This window comes from Schistocerca nitens, chromosome 1, assembly GCF_023898315.1.
Source record: "Schistocerca nitens isolate TAMUIC-IGC-003100 chromosome 1, iqSchNite1.1, whole genome shotgun sequence".
NCBI classification, from domain to species: Eukaryota; Metazoa; Arthropoda; class Insecta; order Orthoptera; family Acrididae; genus Schistocerca; species Schistocerca nitens.
In genome coordinates this window covers 378531325-378551773 of record NC_064614.1, presented here as the reverse complement: position 1 = coordinate 378551773, position 20449 = coordinate 378531325, and the positions used below count along the sequence as shown (strand labels likewise).

At 38.8% G+C, this 20449-nt stretch overlaps 3 long non-coding RNA genes across 3 annotated transcripts; 1 reads left to right on the top strand and 2 right to left on the bottom strand.

The window, feature by feature from the left end:
* Positions 1-657: 657 nt before the first annotated feature.
* LOC126235778 (uncharacterized) lies at positions 658-1691 on the bottom strand. Its single transcript, XR_007544812.1, has 3 exons — positions 1407-1691; positions 843-969; positions 658-745 (listed from the first exon to the last, which is right to left on the bottom strand). It is a non-coding gene; the product is annotated as an uncharacterized LOC126235778 (long non-coding RNA).
* Positions 1692-4390: 2699 nt separating this feature from the next.
* On the bottom strand, positions 4391-5359 carry LOC126235772 (uncharacterized). The gene is made up of 3 exons (XR_007544811.1): positions 5174-5359; positions 4610-4736; positions 4391-4512 (listed from the first exon to the last, which is right to left on the bottom strand). It is a non-coding gene; the product is annotated as an uncharacterized LOC126235772 (long non-coding RNA).
* Positions 5360-10823: 5464 nt separating this feature from the next.
* Positions 10824-11765, top strand: LOC126235768 (uncharacterized). The gene is made up of 3 exons (XR_007544810.1): positions 10824-10982; positions 11420-11546; positions 11644-11765. It is a non-coding gene; the product is annotated as an uncharacterized LOC126235768 (long non-coding RNA).
* Positions 11766-20449: the final 8684 nt, after the last annotated feature.

The following is a 20449-nucleotide window of genomic DNA, read 5'->3' as shown; positions in this document are numbered from 1 at the left end:
TGGAGAGCTTACAACAGAGCGAAGACGTGCTAGAGGTGATAGCCTACGCTGACGACCTCCTCCTGCTGGTTGGCGGCCGAAGTCGTGAGGACATAGAGCCAAAGATAGAGAGAGCAATAGACATACTGCAACTATGGTGCCGTAGGACCAAAATGACCATTTCACCAACCAAATCGACTTACTTACTACTCAAAGGACAGTTAATAAGAAACCCGACTGTGAGAATCAACGGAATGCCTGTTCTCAGAAGACGAGAGACACGTTACTTAGGAATCATCATCGATGAAAGGTGGAATTTTGCAAAGCACATACAAACTGTGACCCAGAAAGCACTACAATCACTAAATAATCTGATTACCATAGGACACAAGAGATTCCACCTCCCGCCTCCATTAATTAAACTCTACCACAACAGCATACTGACGTCAATAGTGGGTTACGGTTCGGGAGTCTGGGCTCAAAGGCTCACGAGGGTGGTGCCTGCTATGACGGTGAGGAGAGTACAAAGGAACATGATATTAAGGTCTGTGGGAGCTTACAGAACATCTCCAGGAGGAGCCTTGTTAATCATAATGGGACTCTGTCCCCTAGATATAAAGATTAGGGAACAGGCTGCCTGGTACTGGGTAAAAAAGGGGGTTATTACCAAGGTAGAAGAAGTATACTTGAAAAAAGAGACAGCATTGGTCGTATATTTTTACTATTGCAGAATCGATTTTCTGTCACTGAGTGACCATCTTCAGTGCTAGAAGTTAAAAAATTTTCACATTACGATCAGAGAGTACAACATAGAAAATCACAATTACATCTGTATATGAACATTACACTTGTTAGAAACAAACCTATATTGTATAACTTAAATTGGGATGCACTGTTGACACTATGCATTACGGCGATCACATAGACTGAGGTCGCTGTTTACCTGCACTTGTTCAGCAGACCTCGGTGTGACGGGGCTTGACACGCCCTCTATGTGACATGTGTCACGTGAAGACATAGTATTATTGGTTTTGCGAATTATTAACACTAAATAACTCTTGTACTTTTGTGAATGGTGTAGTAATTCAAATTTAAAATGTACGTACAACACATAGCAGATGGAGAATATCTAAAATACATTGGCATATTGTTTTTTATAAACTATGAAACATAAAATAGATCGATGATAAGTTATTAGAGTGCAGACCATGTAAAAAGCAAAAGACAATGCCAAAGAATAATAAATGAACAACATAAAAAGAGGCGCAACACACGTCTTTCTTAAAAAACGTAACACCCACCATCTGGCGTGGGAAGTCAAAAGTACAACGTTCGTAATTTAGGTAACAAACGTTAATATCAAGGAGTCAATATATAAAAAATAATAACATTAATACCAAGGAGTCAAATATATTAAAAATAATCACATTACGAAACTGCCGTTACTTAATAATTAAATTAAAACGCCGTGCAAATGTAAGGTGCGAACAAGTAGTATACATCAATCATCGAGAAACCAACATGAGGAAGGACAAGTAACAGTGTCACTTATACCAAAATGTACATCGTACTTTAGAGAAATTAAACATAGACTATGCACGATATCCAGCACTTATTCAAATAGCAAAAGAATTGTTAACCTACATTAAAAATAATTACGTAAAGTGATAACCGGTTTGTATTACTTTGTGTCAACGCCTACGAGATGTCGACTGTCGTAAAATTATGTTCAGTAGGCGTCCATAAGTTCTGTAAATTACAGAACAAACAAGAAAGAAGCATCTTTTAAAAACCGAAATTAGTAATGTTATTAAAACAAACTAAAAACATGTGTGTCAATGTGTTGAGACAGTTGAAATAGCGACCATTATACGTGTTCTCGTAGCGACTATGACTGAGGCGTTGTATATAAGGGATAACAAGCAGCTGACTATGAAATGCAAATTGTGATAAATGACCACAAGTTGACTTTATTTCATAGTAAATCGGAGAAGCATTCCCAAAAATGTGTGCTTCTCGATATCGTTTGCTCGTTGAGCAGCGTGATATCTGGAGCTTTATTATGACAAAAGATCTCCATCTCTTCCATAAGGTCGAGAAGGCGACCTTTTTTACCCTTGTGCAACAATTTCAATTGCGATGTCAAATCTGGAGTTGTATGACCAGTTGCTACCAGATGGGCTGCGAAATTCGATTTTTCAGCAATATCTTTCCTCTCAAGTGCTACGTGCTCACGGAACCTTGTTTCTAATTTTCGTCCTGTTTGCCCTATGTAACCTGCATTACACGCGGCACACATAAGTTTGTAAACACCTGATTCATGTAAGACTTTGCGTTCATGAATGTTATTCCTTAAAAGCACGCCCAGTCTGTTCGCCGTCGAGAAACCTACATTAATATTTCTCTTCTTGAATACACTGGCAATTTTATTGCTAATGGGACCATAGAAAGGCAATGTGATAAATTTTTGATTTTTAGTTTCGCTTATCTCATTCCGCCTTAAATTGTCTTTACTATATTTTTTGGATGTCATCTCATAAATGTTCATGACATATTTCAACGGGTAATTATTATTTCTTGCAATTTGTTTAACTATGTTTAACTCTTTCTCATGGTTTTCCTTAGATAATGGTAATCGGAACATACGATGAAATGCAAAGTGGAAAAACGCTTTTTTGTGTTGGTCTGGGTGTTGTGAACGATAATTCAAGATGATATCTGTGAATGTTGATTTTCTGTAAATGTCAAATGTATGTTTTCCATTTTCCCTTCCAATGGTTAGGTCTAAAAAATTAATGACTCCATTCTGTTCTTTTTCAACTGTGAAAGCAATTTTGTTGTGTAAGCTATTAAATGTACTGACGACTTCTTCAATATCAGATTGACTACCATTAATAAGCAATAGCGTGTCGTCTACATATCTATAGTAGTATACGATCTTTTTAGCTACTGTTGGAAAATCTTTTAGTAATTTCAATTCAAGATAGTTAATAAAGATATCTGCCATAATCCCTGATACAGAGTTTCCCATGCTGAGTCCGTCTTTTTGGACATAGACTTTATCGTTAAATGTGAAGTAGTTATATTTTAAGCAGAATGATAATAATTCTATGAACTCGTTTATTTCCACGCTGGACATATTACTGTGGTTTCTGAAATTAGCGTCAATAATTTGTATTGTTTCATCAATCGGGATATTCGTATATAAATTGACAATGTCCAGCGAAAGAAACGTCATAGTGTCTGTAATAGGTATATCTTTTATTTTCTCTACTAATTGGGTACTATTTTTAATCGAGAACTGTTGCACAAATTTATAATGCTTATTCAAAATAGTTAAACATTTTTTCGCAATATTCACCAACGGGCCCCCTCTCCCATCAACTATCGGTCTAACGGGATTAGATTGCTTATGAACCTTGAATTGTGATCGTAACTTAGGGATTTTTGGATTCATTATCTTGAGATACTGTATCTCACGAGGGGTTATTATATTTGAAAGTGATTTAAGTTTTTCATTTAACTTTCTTTGGATCTCATTCGTTGGGTCTCTCGCAATTGATGTAATACCGTTTTCTTGAAAAAATTGTAAAGTTTTTTCTACATACATTTCTTTTGTAACAATAATAACAGAATTCCCTTTGTCTGCCTTTGTGACAATTGCATTACTTTCTTGTAATTTATTATTCAAATTTTTCACTGTCAAACGGTCCCTCCTGTTTTGGTTATTTTCTTTTCCTACCTCGTTCTTCAATAGCTTTTCTACCGCTACAGCCATTTTATTCTGTTCTACCTTATTTATTTTACAACTATCCATCCCAAATTTTACCTGCACTAGTGTATTCTTAATTGCCCTCCTATCTAATTGTTTATGTATGTTGTACTTTAAACCTTTATTCAAAAGTTCCTTTTCTTCCTGATTAAATACTATATCCGTTAAATTTTTAACTCTAGGATAGAAGTTATATTTATGTTCGCCATTTAACATTTGTCCTTTCCCTTGTCCCACTAGCTTAGCTATTTTTTTGACATGTTTAGCTCTTACTTTACTAACTACATTATACACAATCTCATTTACTCTTGAGAGTAGCAAATCTAAAATTAAAGGAGAGACAAGTTCACCCAAATTGGCGTGTGCTTCGAACAGTTGTGAATTAATAACACTTTTTTTAAAAAACAGTTTCCTAATTTCACTTCTCCTCAAAACCAGTTCGCATTTTTTCATTGTCACTGCGCACATTTGTCGTCGTATATTAAAATAACTCTGTACATACCGTGGGGTAACATTTTTCTTAATACACTCTTTGTTGAACTGTATATGTTGACTTGTGATCGCCAGCTTGATTTTTAACTTCTTGTATTTAAAATACGCTGCACAAGCCCAGCTAGGCAAAATTTTATTGATTGGCGACTCCATGTTGTCTTGTGCACAACGACCAGATAACAGGTATACTTGAAAAAAGAGACAGCATTGGTCGTATATTTTTACTATTGCAGAATCGATTTTCTGTCACTGAGTGACCATCTTCAGTGCTAGAAGTTAAAAAATTTTCACATTACGATCAGAGAGTACAACATAGAAAATCACAATTACATCTGTATATGAACATTACACTTGTTAGAAACAAACCTATATTGTATAACTTAAATTGGGATGCACTGTTGACACTATGCATTACGGCGATCACATAGACTGAGGTCGCTGTTTACCTGCACTTGTTCAGCAGACCTCGGTGTGACGGGGCTTGACACGCCCTCTATGTGACATGTGTCACGTGAAGACATAGTATTATTGGTTTTGCGAATTATTAACACTAAATAACTCTTGTACTTTTGTGAATGGTGTAGTAATTCAAATTTAAAATGTACGTACAACACATAGCAGATGGAGAATATCTAAAATACATTGGCATATTGTTTTTTATAAACTATGAAACATAAAATAGATCGATGATAAGTTATTAGAGTGCAGACCATGTAAAAAGCAAAAGACAATGCCAAAGAATAATAAATGAACAACATAAAAAGAGGCGCAACACACGTCTTTCTTAAAAAACGTAACACCCACCATCTGGCGTGGGAAGTCAAAAGTACAACGTTCGTAATTTAGGTAACAAACGTTAATATCAAGGAGTCAATATATAAAAAATAATAACATTAATACCAAGGAGTCAAATATATTAAAAATAATCACATTACGAAACTGCCGTTACTTAATAATTAAATTAAAACGCCGTGCAAATGTAAGGTGCGAACAAGTAGTATACATCAATCATCGAGAAACCAACATGAGGAAGGACAAGTAACAGTGTCACTTATACCAAAATGTACATCGTACTTTAGAGAAATTAAACATAGACTATGCACGATATCCAGCACTTATTCAAATAGCAAAAGAATTGTTAACCTACATTAAAAATAATTACGTAAAGTGATAACCGGTTTGTATTACTTTGTGTCAACGCCTACGAGATGTCGACTGTCGTAAAATTATGTTCAGTAGGCGTCCATAAGTTCTGTAAATTACAGAACAAACAAGAAAGAAGCATCTTTTAAAAACCGAAATTAGTAATGTTATTAAAACAAACTAAAAACATGTGCGTCAATGTGTTGAGACAGTTGAAATAGCGACCATTATACGTGTTCTCGTAGCGACTATGACTGAGGCGTTGTATATAAGGGATAACAAGCAGCTGACTATGAAATGCAAATTGTGATAAATGACCACAAGTTGACTTTATTTCATAGTAAATCGGAGAAGCATTCCCAAAAATGTGTGCTTCTCGATATCGTTTGCTCGTTGAGCAGCGTGATATCTGGAGCTTTATTATGACAAAAGATCTCCATCTCTTCCATAAGGTCGAGAAGGCGACCTTTTTTACCCTTGTGCAACAATTTCAATTGCGATGTCAAATCTGGAGTTGTATGACCAGTTGCTACCAGATGGGCTGCGAAATTCGATTTTTCAGCAATATCTTTCCTCTCAAGTGCTACGTGCTCACGGAACCTTGTTTCTAATTTTCGTCCTGTTTGCCCTATGTAACCTGCATTACACGCGGCACACATAAGTTTGTAAATACCTGATTCATGTAAGACTTTGCGTTCATGAATGTTATTCCTTAAAAGCACGCCCAGTCTGTTCGCCGTCGAGAAACCTACATTAATATTTCTCTTCTTGAATACACTGGCAATTTTATTGCTAATGGGACCATAGAAAGGCAATGTGATAAATTTTTGATTTTTAGTTTCGCTTATCTCATTCCGCCTTAAATTGTCTTTACTATATTTTTTGGATGTCATCTCATAAATGTTCATGACATATTTCAACGGGTAATTATTATTTCTTGCAATTTGTTTAACTATGTTTAACTCTTTCTCATGGTTTTCCTTAGATAATGGTAATCGGAACATACGATGAAATGCAAAGTGGAAAAACGCTTTTTTGTGTTGGTCTGGGTGTTGTGAACGATAATTCAAGATGATATCTGTGAATGTTGATTTTCTGTAAATGTCAAATGTATGTTTTCCATTTTCCCTTCCAATGGTTAGGTCTAAAAAATTAATGACTCCATTCTGTTCTTTTTCAACTGTGAAAGCAATTTTGTTGTGTAAGCTATTAAATGTACTGACGACTTCTTCAATATCAGATTGACTACCATTAATAAGCAATAGCGTGTCGTCTACATATCTATAGTAGTATACGATCTTTTTAGCTACTGTTGGAAAATCTTTTAGTAATTTCAATTCAAGATAGTTAATAAAGATATCTGCCATAATCCCTGATACAGAGTTTCCCATGCTGAGTCCGTCTTTTTGGACATAGACTTTATCGTTAAATGTGAAGTAGTTATATTTTAAGCAGAATGATAATAATTCTATGAACTCGTTTATTTCCACGCTGGACATATTACTGTGGTTTCTGAAATTAGCGTCAATAATTTGTATTGTTTCATCAATCGGGATATTCGTATATAAATTGACAATGTCCAGCGAAAGAAACGTCATAGTGTCTGTAATAGGTATATCTTTTATTTTCTCTACTAATTGGGTACTATTTTTAATCGAGAACTGTTGCACAAATTTATAATGCTTATTCAAAATAGTTAAACATTTTTTCGCAATATTCACCAACGGGCCCCCTCTCCCATCAACTATCGGTCTAACGGGATTAGATTGCTTATGAACCTTGAATTGTGATCGTAACTTAGGGATTTTTGGATTCATTATCTTGAGATACTGTATCTCACGAGGGGTTATTATATTTGAAAGTGATTTAAGTTTTTCATTTAACTTTCTTTGGATCTCATTCGTTGGGTCTCTCGCAATTGATGTAATACCGTTTTCTTGAAAAAATTGTAAAGTTTTTTCTACATACATTTCTTTTGTAACAATAATAACAGAATTCCCTTTGTCTGCCTTTGTGACAATTGCATTACTTTCTTGTAATTTATTATTCAAATTTTTCACTGTCAAACGGTCCCTCCTGTTTTGGTTATTTTCTTTTCCTACCTCGTTCTTCAATAGCTTTTCTACCGCTACAGCCATTTTATTCTGTTCTACCTTATTTATTTTACAACTATCCATCCCAAATTTTACCTGCACTAGTGTATTCTTAATTGCCCTCCTATCTAATTGTTTATGTATGTTGTACTTTAAACCTTTATTCAAAAGTTCCTTTTCTTCCTGATTAAATACTATATCCGTTAAATTTTTAACTCTAGGATAGAAGTTATATTTATGTTCGCCATTTAACATTTGTCCTTTCCCTTGTCCCACTAGCTTAGCTATTTTTTTGACATGTTTAGCTCTTACTTTACTAACTACATTATACACAATCTCATTTACTCTTGAGAGTAGCAAATCTAAAATTAAAGGAGAGACAAGTTCACCCAAATTGGCGTGTGCTTCGAACAGTTGTGAATTAATAACACTTTTTTTAAAAAACAGTTTCCTAATTTCACTTCTCCTCAAAACCAGTTCGCATTTTTTCATTGTCACTGCGCACATTTGTCGTCGTATATTAAAATAACTCTGTACATACCGTGGGGTAACATTTTTCTTAATACACTCTTTGTTGAACTGTATATGTTGACTTGTGATCGCCAGCTTGATATACAGTTCAACAAAGAGTGTATTAAGAAAAATGTTACCCCACGGTATGTACAGAGTTATTTTAATATACGACGACAAATGTGCGCAGTGACAATGAAAAAATGCGAACTGGTTTTGATGAGAAGTGAAATTAGGAAACTGTTTTTTAAAAAAAGTGTTATTAATTCACAACTGTTCGAAGCACACGCCAATTTGGGTGAACTTGTCTCTCCTTTAATTTTAGATTTGCTACTCTCAAGAGTAAATGAGATTGTGTATAATGTAGTTAGTAAAGTAAGAGCTAAACATGTCAAAAAAATAGCTAAGCTAGTGGGACAAGGGAAAGGACAAATGTTAAATGGCGAACATAAATATAACTTCTATCCTAGAGTTAAAAATTTAACGGATATAGTATTTAATCAGGAAGAAAAGGAACTTTTGAATAAAGGTTTAAAGTACAACATACATAAACAATTAGATAGGAGGGCAATTAAGAATACACTAGTGCAGGTAAAATTTGGGATGGATAGTTGTAAAATAAATAAGGTAGAACAGAATAAAATGGCTGTAGCGGTAGAAAAGCTATTGAAGAACGAGGTAGGAAAAGAAAATAACCAAAACAGGAGGGACCGTTTGACAGTGAAAAATTTGAATAATAAATTACAAGAAAGTAATGCAATTGTCACAAAGGCAGACAAAGGGAATTCTGTTATTATTGTTACAAAAGAAATGTATGTAGAAAAAACTTTACAATTTTTTCAAGAAAACGGTATTACATCAATTGCGAGAGACCCAACGAATGAGATCCAAAGAAAGTTAAATGAAAAACTTAAATCACTTTCAAATATAATAACCCCTCGTGAGATACAGTATCTCAAGATAATGAATCCAAAAATCCCTAAGTTACGATCACAATTCAAGGTTCATAAGCAATCTAATCCCGTTAGACCGATAGTTGATGGGAGAGGGGGCCCGTTGGTGAATATTGCGAAAAAATGTTTAACTATTTTGAATAAGCATTATAAATTTGTGCAACAGTTCTCGATTAAAAATAGTACCCAATTAGTAGAGAAAATAAAAGATATACCTATTACAGACACTATGACGTTTCTTTCGCTGGACATTGTCAATTTATATACGAATATCCCGATTGATGAAACAATACAAATTATTGACGCTAATTTCAGAAACCACAGTAATATGTCCAGCGTGGAAATAAACGAGTTCATAGAATTATTATCATTCTGCTTAAAATATAACTACTTCACATTTAACGATAAAGTCTATGTCCAAAAAGACGGACTCAGCATGGGAAACTCTGTATCAGGGATTATGGCAGATATCTTTATTAACTATCTTGAATTGAAATTACTAAAAGATTTTCCAACAGTAGCTAAAAAGATCGTATACTACTATAGATATGTAGACGACACGCTATTGCTTATTAATGGTAGTCAATCTGATATTGAAGAAGTCGTCAGTACATTTAATAGCTTACACAACAAAATTGCTTTCACAGTTGAAAAAGAACAGAATGGAGTCATTAATTTTTTAGACCTAACCATTGGAAGGGAAAATGGAAAACATACATTTGACATTTACAGAAAATCAACATTCACAGATATCATCTTGAATTATCGTTCACAACACCCAGACCAACACAAAAAAGCGTTTTTCCACTTTGCATTTCATCGTATGTTCCGATTACCATTATCTAAGGAAAACCATGAGAAAGAGTTAAACATAGTTAAACAAATTGCAAGAAATAATAATTACCCGTTGAAATATGTCATGAACATTTATGAGATGACATCCAAAAAATATAGTAAAGACAATTTAAGGCGGAATGAGATAAGCGAAACTAAAAATCAAAAATTTATCACATTGCCTTTCTATGGTCCCATTAGCAATAAAATTGCCAGTGTATTCAAGAAGAGAAATATTAATGTAGGTTTCTCGACGGCGAACAGACTGGGCGTGCTTTTAAGGAATAACATTCATGAACGCAAAGTCTTACATGAATCAGGTATTTACAAACTTATGTGTGCCGCGTGTAATGCAGGTTACATAGGGCAAACAGGACGAAAATTAGAAACAAGGTTCCGTGAGCACGTAGCACTTGAGAGGAAAGATATTGCTGAAAAATCGAATTTCGCAGCCCATCTGGTAGCAACTGGTCATACAACTCCAGATTTGACATCGCAATTGAAATTGTTGCACAAGGGTAAAAAAGGTCGCCTTCTCGACCTTATGGAAGAGATGGAGATCTTTTGTCATAATAAAGCTCCAGATATCACGCTGCTCAACGAGCAAACGATATCGAGAAGCACACATTTTTGGGAATGCTTCTCCGATTTACTATGAAATAAAGTCAACTTGTGGTCATTTATCACAATTTGCATTTCATAGTCAGCTGCTTGTTATCCCTTATATACAACGCCTCAGTCATAGTCGCTACGAGAACACGTATAATGGTCGCTATTTCAACTGTCTCAACACATTGACGCACATGTTTTTAGTTTGTTTTAATAACATTACTAATTTCGGTTTTTAAAAGATGCTTCTTTCTTGTTTGTTCTGTAATTTACAGAACTTATGGACGCCTACTGAACATAATTTTACGACAGTCGACATCTCGTAGGCGTTGACACAAAGTAATACAAACCGGTTATCACTTTACGTAATTATTTTTAATGTAGGTTAACAATTCTTTTGCTATTTGAATAAGTGCTGGATATCGTGCATAGTCTATGTTTAATTTCTCTAAAGTACGATGTACATTTTGGTATAAGTGACACTGTTACTTGTCCTTCCTCATGTTGGTTTCTCGATGATTGATGTATACTACTTGTTCGCACCTTACATTTGCACGGCGTTTTAATTTAATTATTAAGTAACGGCAGTTTCGTAATGTGATTATTTTTAATATATTTGACTCCTTGGTATTAATGTTATTATTTTTTATATATTGACTCCTTGATATTAACGTTTGTTACCTAAATTACGAACGTTGTACTTTTGACTTCCCACGCCAGATGGTGGGTGTTACGTTTTTTAAGAAAGACGTGTGTTGCGCCTCTTTTTATGTTGTTCATTTATTATTCTTTGGCATTGTCTTTTGCTTTTTACATGGTCTGCACTCTAATAACTTATCATCGATCTATTTTATGTTTCATAGTTTATAAAAAACAATATGCCAATGTATTTTAGATATTCTCCATCTGCTATGTGTTGTACGTACATTTTAAATTTGAATTACTACACCATTCACAAAAGTACAAGAGTTATTTAGTGTTAATAATTCGCAAAACCAATAATACTATGTCTTCACGTGACACATGTCACATAGAGGGCGTGTCAAGCCCCGTCACACCGAGGTCTGCTGAACAAGTGCAGGTAAACAGCGACCTCAGTCTATGTGATCGCCGTAATGCATAGTGTCAACAGTGCATCCCAATTTAAGTTATACAATATAGGTTTGTTTCTAACAAGTGTAATGTTCATATACAGATGTAATTGTGATTTTCTATGTTGTACTCTCTGATCGTAATGTGAAAATTTTTTAACTTCTAGCACTGAAGATGGTCACTCAGTGACAGAAAATCGATTCTGCAATAGTAAAAATATACGACCAATGCTGTCTCTTTTTTCAAGTATACCTGTTATCTGGTCGTTGTGCACAAGACAACATGGAGTCGCCAATCAATAAGGTAGAAGAAATTATGGGAGCACCAGTCAGGGACAAAGGGGAGATTAGGGAAAGAGGGGTAAACCTATGGCAGGAAAAATGGGAGTCGGATGATAATGGTAGAAGAACCTTTCAGTTCCTACCAGACGTAAGGGACAGACTGAAAATGAAGTATTTCGAACCAACACGGGGATTGTTCCACTTTCTCACCGGTCATGGCCCCTATCCGACATATCTTTGTCGGTTTGGGAAAAAGGCTACGCCTGCGTGTGACTGTGGCGCACCGGAGGGTACTCCCGACCATGTGGTTTATGAGTGCCCCCTTTTCGATGATGTAGCCGGGACACTGAGACGACAACTACCTAGCACAAACATCTATGACCTTTTAAGACAGGAAGAGACATTTCACAGACTAAATACATTGGCAAATGAGGTATCACAAAAAGTATTGACAACTTTTTTGAGAGATCTTCATGCTTGAGTAATAGACAACACTGAATGCGACCACCGCCCCAATCCCATACCGCCGGTTCGTGGACAGGTCGACTTACAGTTGGAATCCGCCACGATTAGGACCAGGGGGACTGGGGCAAATCCTGATAAAGACAACGCACCGATAATGACATAAAGTAGGAAGTAGACTTAGTCAATTAGAATAGGATAGTAAGTTAGGAACCTGCAGCGATAATTAACCCTTGCCCGCCCTGTGCCAGGGGCTTGCTCATAGGGATTAGCTCTATGAGCAGGGCATCAAGTAGGTTTATATCATCAACTGGCGCAATTGTAACGCTGCAGGCAGTTAGAGTTAGAATTAACCTGTTGTAGTAATTAGAAATTATGCTAGCTAGTAAACTAAGAAGTAGTCTGCCTAGTAAATATCGTAGAACTGTCTGTAGATAAGAAAAACAAATGTTTAGCTGCTATTGTAAATCTAGGAAAATAGGACCCACTAATCATTAAGGTGGTGGGTTATTATTGTATAATTATTATGAAATGAAATAAAGAAATTTTAAAAAAAAAAAAGATGAAGGCACCGGTAGCAACCTGATTGTCCCTCGGACCCCGATGAACACCTCTACGCTCTAAGTTGGCTCGCAGCTCGTCATCAGACTGCAAAAGTAGGTCCCTATGGAAAATAACACCCTGGACCATATTTAAACTCTTATGTGGTGTGATGGTAACGTTAACATCCCCCAACTTGTCACAAGCAAGTTACCTGCGTGACTGGGCGGAGGATGCCGTTTTTATCAAAACTGACCCAGAGCGCATTTTGGACAAGCCCTCTACCTCCCCAAACTAGTCCTCTAAATGCTCTACAAAGAACTGAGGCTTCACGGATACAACGGATTCCCCATCAGCTCTGGTACAGACGAGATACCTGGGCGAATACGTGTCACTGTCATTCATTGCCTTTCGTTTCTCCCATGGTGTGGCCAGGGATGGGAACGATTTGGGGTCATAAACGTTACCTTTAAAATGAGTCCTCGAACGCTTAGAGACTGCTGGTGGCTGGCCACCAGCAAGAGATGATGTGCCACGCTTCATTGCGTGTCATCCACCCTGATGCCACCTACTCCGACCAAGGGCCCTCCCCATGGGCGCCACCCAGCCACAGCAAGGGCCACCTGGCTGGATGGCCATTGCCGGTAGATGGGCATCTACTCCTTGGCATACATGGGGAGTAAACGGCGCAGGCATCAGTAGAGCGATCCCTGTGTTGTCAGGGGGCTACAACCAACAGGGTACATGGCGGCCCCACCACAACGGACTGGCTACCGTGCTGGATCTTAGGTGCAAAAATGTATGAGGTCGTCGTCGCAGCGAAAAGCAACACTGCAGAGCGCAGCGTGGTAATCGCACCCAGGGACGTATCCTCGCCCAAGAGATGGAAAACGAGCTCGACACCATTGCAACGACGAGAAAGCCGGCTAAAGGTCTCAATGCACGACGTATACAGTGCACCATGTAAGGCGCCCTTCCCCAATTGGCTCGTTCTGCGGAACACTTTAGAAAGATGGAGGTCAAACCCGAGAAGGGACCATCACATAAGGCCGAAACATTTGAGACTCCTTTTAGTCGCCTCTTACGACAGGCAGGAATACCGCGGGCCTAGTCTAACCCCCGAACCCGCAGGGGGGCCTTGAGTATATATTTATTTATTTGTTAAAAATGAAATTGATCATACTATAAAAATTGTTCTGACTGTATCTACCACTTCTATGAAAATTAAAAATGTTTCGGACCTTACAAGTGTTGCCTTGCATTTTGTAAGAGAAAAATCGGTTTGCAAATGTATTAGCGAAGCACATAGATAGCAATATGACCACACGTTCATAGTATTCGAAGGGTTATTCCGAACGAGCAAAATCATTACACTCCAGAAGACTGAGTTCACTGTGACTTTACTCACGGGAAGTACACTATTTTGTGTACTATATGGTGTACTAAGGAAAAAGATCGCCAGTCTTATCAGAGGTTTTACTATCACGTATCATTCCTTTCTTTAACAGTATCGGAAAAGTGCAATAATTCACAGTAATTACATTATCCTCTTTTTAAAGTTTCGTTCATTTAGTTAAAGAGAAGTTTGTATTCAGTTGCAAAGAAAATCACTATTGAACTAACTTAGAAACACTATGAAACTTCATACTAGAATCAGTTCCAGCAACATGTTCCATCTTACCATTACAGCTCTTATTTTATACATCAAATAAAAGAAATGGAACTCACCAACGTTGTTGTAACGCTGTTGAAGACATTGCTGCTATGCAAAAGACATTTAATTTGTAGCAATTTAGGATAATAAATGATATTTACGCTCCGTTTCAAATATTTTTCAAGCAGTTTGCAAATCAATTATTTTTTATAATTAACAAATAAATGAAAGACTCTTATGTAGTTTTACCGACGAAGAAAACGTAGACTGCTAGAAAAAAAAAGCTTTTGGTCAGTGGTCACGAAACTTAGTATGGTACTTTAATAAGTTTTGCAAATTAACTTTGTAAGTTCATTAGTACGATAACAAGTTTCGGTGTTGAGGACGCGGACCAGAAAGCCGTCCCAGGTAACGTGACATAGGTAGTCAGTTTTTGGGCAAGAATTTGGAATAACATTAATCTTATTTTGTCTCTTAATCACTGATCCATGCATTCTACAGGTCTTTTTACGACTTTGATGAAGGTGGTGAACGCTCAGCCGAGTGCAATGTTGTTTACCGAGCTAACATTGTGCTAGTACTACTGTCTATGAACGCTATACATGGACCAGTAAAATTACGACGACAGATACAGAACATCATACGAAAACATAATAATTTTTAATTACGAAATTATTTTACAGAGAAATAAACGAATAAAAAACTATTATGTAAGTCTATAAATAACATGTCACGTTCTGTGGTATTACCAGTGAGTGATAATGTTTTGTCTCATCAGTGTATGTGACTGTGTATTTGGCGACAGTGACTATAACCGATTCCCAGATACAATAGTCGTGATTCTGTGTCCATCCGTCGAGAGGCCAAAGTTAACCAAACACCGTTCCAATATAGCATGTATGTATAAAATAGTACAGTTGACGGTGTACAAAGTAGTGCAGTTATACGTGTATAAACAAGTGCAGTTGAAGACATATTTTCATGGCTTCTACAAAATACACTCCTGGAAATTGAAATAAGAACACCGTGAATTCATTGTCCCAGGAAGGGGAAACTTTGACACATTCCTGGGGTCAGATACATCACATGATCACACTGACAGAACCACAGGCACATAGACACAGGCAACAGAGCATGCACAATGTCGGCACTAGTACAGTGTATATCCACCTTTCGCAGCAATGCAGGCTGCTATTCTCCCATGGAGACGATCGTAGAGATGCTGGATGTAGTCCTGTGGAACGGCTTGCCATGCCATTTCCACCTGGCGCCTCAGTTGGACCAGCGTTCGTGCTGGACGTGCAGACCGCGTGAGACGACGCTTCATCCAGTCCCAAACATGCTCAATGGGGGACAGATCCGGAGATCCTGCTGGCCAGGGTAGTTGACTTACACCTTCTAGAGCACGTTGGGTGGCACGGGATACATGCGGACGTGCATTGTCCTGTTGGAACAGCAAGTTCCCTTGCCGGTCTAGGAATGGTAGAACGATGTGTTCGATGACGGTTTGGATGTACCGTGCACTATTCAGTGTCCCCTCGACGATCACCAGTGGTGTACGGCCAGTGTAGGAGATCGCACCCCACACCATGATGCCGCGTGTTGGCCCTGTGTGCCTCGGTTGTATGCAGTCCTGATTGTGGCGCTCACCTGCACGGCGCCAAACACGCATACCACCATCATTGGCACCAAGGCAGAAGCGACTCTCATCGCTGAAGACGACACGTCTCCATTCGTCCCTCCATTCACGCCTGTCGCGACACCACTGGAGGCGGGCTGCACGATGTTGGGGCGTGAGCGGAAGACGGCCTAACGGTGTGCGGGACCGTAGCCCAGCTTCATGGAGACGGTTGCGAATGGTCCTCGCCGATACCCCAGGAGCAACAGAGTCCCTAATTTGCTGGGAAGTGGCGGTGCGGTCCCCTACGGCACTGCGTAGGATCCTACGGTCTTGGCGTGCATCCGTGCGTCGCTGCGGTCCGGTCCCAGGTCGACGGGCACGTGCACCTTCCGCCGACCACTGGCGACAACATCGATGTACTGTGGAGACCTCACGCCCCACGTGTTGAGCAATTCGGCGGTACGTCCACCCGGCCTCCCGCATGCCCACTATACGCCCTCGCTCATAGTCCGTCAACTGCACATACGGTTCACGTCCACGCTGTCACGGCATGCTACCAGTGTTAAAGACTGCGATGAAGCTCCGTATGCCACGGCAAACTGGCTGACACTGACGGCGGCGGTGCACAAATGCTGCGCAGCTAGCGCCATTCGACGGCCAACACCGCGGTTCCTGGTGTGTCCGCTGTGCCGTGCGTGTGATCATTGCTTGTACAGCCCTCTCGCAGTGTCCGGAGCAAGTATGGTGGGTCTGACACACCGGTGTCAATGTGTTCTTTTTTCCATTTCCAGGAGTGTAGATTGATGCTAAATCGCAACATTACTAAATTTTTACAGTGTATACCACACAATTCAGTTACAACTGACAACTGACATTTTTGTTACACAGACTCAGTTTTTACAGTTTGTAACAGACATTTCAGTTACAACTAATATTTTAGTTACAGATAATGGGGGTATGATTGATGAGCCTGAACAGTCCAGATTCCTAGGGGCTCAGATGGATGGTAATCTGTCATGGAATGCGCATGGTCAGGATCTGCTAGTTTTCATTAGCTTATGACATACGGCGTCATATTATGCGTAACTCTTCCCTGTTCGCAAATCTGTTGTCTGCCATTTTTAGGAGTTCGGAAATTCTGACACAGGTCTCTCAATGTACAGGGTGTTGTTTTCACTCGAGACACTTATATATCTAAAAAAAGACTAGACCATAAAAAGAATGTTTTAGATGAAAAGTTAATATTAGTAAATGGGACCTCTGCCGGTGCTACAACTGGCCACTTCCTAACCCTTCCTCCCAAATGGGTGGAGTCAACTTTGAATTTTCAGGTGGCAAACCCCTTCCATTTTTATTGTGTATTCGGATTCTACACCAAAAAATACGTACTGTTTACTCATTCCATTGTTTTCCATTCGTGGTAGAGGGCGCCGTAGCAGACAATGTGTGAATGTTTTAGGAATTAAGAACCGACCCCTTTGTTCTACATTTCATTTATGACGTAAGTGTAACCGTTTTTAGTGTAACGGTTGATATTTATGTTCAAGCGTTACTAGTGTGTTGCAAATTGTGCAGTACAGCGAAGGTGGCAGGGGTAAAATACAGGGAGCGAAAGGCTATTTACAATTTGTACAGCAAGCAGATGGCAGTTATAAAGAGTCGAGGGACATGAACGGGAAGCATGGTTGGGAAGGGAGTGAGACAGGGTTGTAGCCTCTCTGTATATTGAGCAAACAGTAAAGGAAACAAAAAAAAAAAAATTCGGGGTAGGTATTAAAATCCATGGAGAAGAAATAAAAATTTTAAGATTCGCAGATGACATTGTAATTATGTCAGAGACAGCAAAGGACTTGGAAGAGCGGTTGAACGGAATGGACAGTGTCTTGAAAGGAGGGTATAAGATGAACATCAACAAAAGCAACACGAGGATAATGGAATGTAATCGAATTAAGTCGGGTGATGCTGAGGGAATTAGATTAGGAAATGAGACAATTAAAGTAGTAAAGGAGTTTTGCTAATTTGGGGAGAAAAATAACTGATGATGGTCGAAGTAGAGAGGATATAAAATGTAGACTGGCAATGCAAGGAAAGCGTTTCTGAAGAATAGAAATTTGTTAACATCGAGTATAGATTTAAGTGTCAGGAAGTCGTTTCTGAAAGTATTTGTATGGAGTGTAGCCATGTATGGAAGTGAAACGTGGACGATAAACAGTTTAGACAAGAAGAGAATACAAGCTTTCGAAATGTGGTGCTACAGAAGAATGCTGAAGATTGGATGGGTAGATCACATAACTAATGAGGAGGTATTGAATAGAATTGGGGAGACGAGGAGTTTGTGGCACAACTTGACTAGAAGATGGGATCGGTTGATAGGACATTTTCTGAGGCATCAAGGGATCACCAATTTAGTATTGGAGGGCAGCGTGGAGGATAAAAATCGTAGAGACCAACAGATGAATACACTAATCAGATTCAGAAGGATATAGGCTGCAGTAGGTACTGGGAGATGAAGAAGCTTGCACAGGATAGAGTAGCATGGAGAGCTGCATCAAACCAGTCTCAGGACTGAAGACCACAACAACAACAAATAATATGGTTAGACATTGAAATTTCTGTTAGATAAACTGCTTGTGTGATAACGCAGTTTTCTGTTCCCTACGGGTCGATTGTGGTGAGTCTCTAAATCATCAGAATGCTTGATTTCAGTGGCCACCCTCGAACCCCGCCATCACGGTGACTGATTTCGAAGTTTGCTTCCATCCAATCATCTTAACTCTAGCACTGGGTGTTACACAGCTACCTGGGGAATAAAAATCACAACCACTGTAATGGGGTACAATGTCCATGAAGTAACAGTGACAGGTGCACCTGCCGTGGATATTTACCAAAATCATACCCTCCAATGGCGAGCGGCAAGAGGACTCACCGAAATCAGGCCTCCCGATGGGCTCTATTACATCGACGTCGTTATTCACACTATACGTATTTCTGAATCAGACATTTAAACGGCTAACGGTACTGTCTGTTCAATCAAATATGTAACATTAAAGTGAATTTCGTCCGTAAATATCAACTCTCAGAACACAAAGATTTACGTTTGTATTGTAAATGTAACGTAGAACCAAATGCGTCGGCTCTCAATTGCAAAAACAGGAACACCTAATATTTGTCGAATCCAGTGCTGTTTACCACGAATGGAAAACTAAAGTTTGAGTAAATCGTACGTACTTTTTGGTGCTTAATCCCCATATGCTATAAAATGGGGATTTCCTATTTCAACATACAAAATAGTTCCAGCCCACGCAGGAGGGGTGGTTAGTGCAGACAGATGCCCCTTTACTAATAATAACATTTCACCTAGAAATTTTTCTACGTACGATGCGTCGTTTTCGAGAGCTTTAGTTGTGTCACGTCACAATAAACAGACTGTATATTTTCATTAATGTCGTTTATCGTTAAAAATATTTGCTTACTGTCAATTTTTAGCAACTTTCACTAAGTTTATACTTGGCAGAAATCCAGTCAGCATTTGGATCACATCTCCTTGACTCTTATGCAGAAAGGCGTACAGTATCTTGCTCCATTCTGTTGAGTAAGCTCCGATACCTTCTGTTGTTCCATTGAACTCCCTGTTGTGTGCTGGTCGGGTGGGGCGGAAGTTATCCTGTCGCTTGGTCCGTTGACTGTCTGTCGGTTGGGTTGTCATCGGATCGACAATGATTGGGTCGACTGCTTGTCTCACCTAAGCGAGCATCCGCCCCCGGTAGCTGAGTGGATGCCGTCACGGTAGCTCAGCGTGTTCGTTCAGAGAGCCGGTTGGCCTCTGTAACGAAAAAACTGAGTGGAAGGATCAACCACCGAACTTGAACAGGATGTCTTGCGACGTCCGTAACGACCAAACACAACGATCAATGACGAAAAAAAAAAAAAAAAAAAAAAAGTGGTCAGCGCGCCAGACTGTCAATCCTATGGGCCCGGGTTCGATTCCCGGCTGGGTGGGAGATTTTCTCCGCTCAGGGACTGGGTGTTGTGTTGTTCTAATCATCATCATTTCATCCCCATCGACGTGCAAGTCGCCGAAGTGGCGTCAAATCGAAAGACTTGCACCAGGCGAGCGGTCTATCCGACGGGAGGCCCTCCTCACACGACATTTCATTTTCACCTAAGCGAGCGTTAGTGTTTGAATTCCAGGCCGACCCTCGGAACTTCAGAGGGCCCTTGGGCGTACTGCCTTTTCTTGTTTGTTCTTGTTGTTTGTACTTGTATGGCTTCTAGCCGATTTTGAGATTAAGGTTGTTTTGTCTTTAAGGCGTCAGATGGTTCGGGCCTTTAGCCTAACTTAAGAACTGTTTTACGCAAAGCCTTTGACATTTTTAAAACTAATGTTATTGATTCTTAAGTGTTGGGCCTTCAG